Source organism: Periplaneta americana, chromosome 5 (assembly GCF_040183065.1).
Source record: "Periplaneta americana isolate PAMFEO1 chromosome 5, P.americana_PAMFEO1_priV1, whole genome shotgun sequence".
Lineage (NCBI taxonomy): Eukaryota > Metazoa > Arthropoda > Insecta > Blattodea > Blattidae > Periplaneta > Periplaneta americana.
The window spans coordinates 93,850,069-93,852,526 of record NC_091121.1 but is presented as its reverse complement, the minus strand read 5'-3'; positions in this window follow the sequence as shown (position 1 = coordinate 93,852,526).

Sequence of the window (2,458 nt, the reverse complement as noted above, 5' to 3'; positions counted from 1 at the left end):
CAAAGGTCATGGAGGTAAAGTTTTATGCTTCTATGACCTTGGCACAAGAATGAAATTGTGTGGTTGGCACCACACCCCGAGCACCTTCTTATCCCTGAGTCATTCTGGAAGTTTAGGTAACGGGAAAAATCCTAGCACCACACAGGACCTTTCAGCCGGTAGTCAATTGTTTTACCAACTGAGCTACTCAGCCACCTGTGAATTTTTGTATTGCATACAATAAAGTGACAAATGAGACAGTCAGGTTAGTATTGAGAAGTTAATTATTATTTTATATAATGTATAATTATCTGTACTTTACATTGCGAATTTTCTAAATTCCAAAATGTCCCATCAGGCTAGCTTAATTTAAATCAAAATTTAGGTAATGAACACATATTCGAGATTCTTTCCTTATTTTTTCTTTATGCTTATTTTAACACTATTTTAGATGCATGACATAATTTCTGTACCTTCATATATTGGACTATGGCATTTACTCACAGACCTTTTCTATTATCACATTCAAAATTTGGAATTCTAATCTGAATGCATCTTGATCTTAAATTTCTGCTAAACCTAGAAAGGTCCCAGAATCTCACGTCACAGGTTTTTCTAGACACATTTTGGGGAACTGACATCTCTAAAAATTTAGCTCAATTGGTCCATTTTTGTTTTGTAATATCTTGTATTATGTCCATTATTTCAGAGAAAAGGGGGTCTGATTTAATGTCACTAATAATTTCGCTTCCAACCAAAGGACAGTTCTCTTATTTCGTTTTGAATCAAAAGACTAAGGCTATTTTCTTTTCGGTCTACTTATCAATTTGTAAACGCAGTGTGTAATAGGATCATAATATTTTGACGAAAGTTTAATAATGGCTAAAAAAAATTAAACTGCTTGCTTGCCTGAGACGTCTCCTGTATGTCCCTGAAATTCAGGATTTTTGGTTGCTATAATTAATGTTACAATGATAATATGCTTGAGTATCTTGTTTCCAAAACATTAATGTAGGCCTATTTCCTGATTGGGATTCAATATGCTTTTCGATTGCTTTTCTTTTTTTTTATTACTGGTATTTATTTCTCCAAAAGTGATATATAGCACACGCAGATATGTATTACGTACTAGTTTTATAGGATACTATGTTTTTGGACAAGTTTTGTCAATGATGTAGCCTGTTTCTTGTTTCATGTCGAATAAAAAAAATAAAAACTAAATTTGATCTGCAAATTATTAAGAACGTAAATCCATTATGTGTCATGTTTAGGTAATGTGACTTATACATGAATAGCTTTGTACTATATATATGTATTATTCATTTATGCACATTTCACTACATGGTCTGCATTTAGAGGTTATGAAAAAAAATAATAGGAAAACTAGAAATTCTACAAAGAAGATCTATTAAAAATATATACAATATTCCATTTGTAACACCTAATGTAGAAGTTTACAAATAAACTGGCACCGGTATAATACCTAATCTAAATCTGTTCTTTCCTCTTCATGATTGTCTTAATTACTACCTGTAAACTTATACATTATAACTGTTTATTTAAGAGTAATAGCATCAATAAAAGACAAGACATGTTAATAATATTGCATTGCGGACTCGTTGGTTTAAAATAATTTTTATGAACTGTAAAAAACATTTAATTATCTGCTTGATGACATCAGTGAAATTAAAAGTTAAGCTAACTCTAAGTAAATAAATAAATATTATTATTGCATATCCATAAGAGAAAATCTGTTGTGCCACATGGCATATTAGGATTATACGAGTATGTACATGTAAACAAATATTTAGAGACATAAGCTAAGTTAATATTTAATGATGATACTTGTATGATAATGTACAGCATATTGATATTAATTTTTATATATACCGGTACTGCTTCAACTGTGAGCTCAGGATCAAGGATCAGGATAATCAGCATGATACACAGTAAGTAAAACCGTTTCTGGAAAAGTAATACATCATTCTCTGCTAATTTTTGTGAGTTTGTAATAAAATGCATTGGGGAGAAATCAATTACCACTATTATCTTTAGAAAAAGAATCATTATTGTTGACATTGGCTGTGTCGAACTATCGATATTTTGGTTTCATTGTCCATGTCTGCAGGTAACTTAATGCAGTCATTTGTAAATTTATGAAAAAACAAAATGCTTTTGGGACCATGGCTCTGAGAGAGTCTTTCCGTGAATAGACACTAAACTTAAAATTGGTTTAAGGAATGTGTAAGTAAAATAACACACTGTATGCTCCAAAGAATAAATGTACGTTATATCTTTATTCTTTAATTGGTGCATAACCTGATTTAGTATTTTTATTTAATTCTTCTCAGAGGGCTATATTTAATAAAATTAAATATGTACCAAACCTATATGCGCATAGAATTATTCCAATTCAGAAACAACTAAAAACTAAAAAAACTCCAAAAGAAAATAATATTTCAATGGATACCTAGTCATT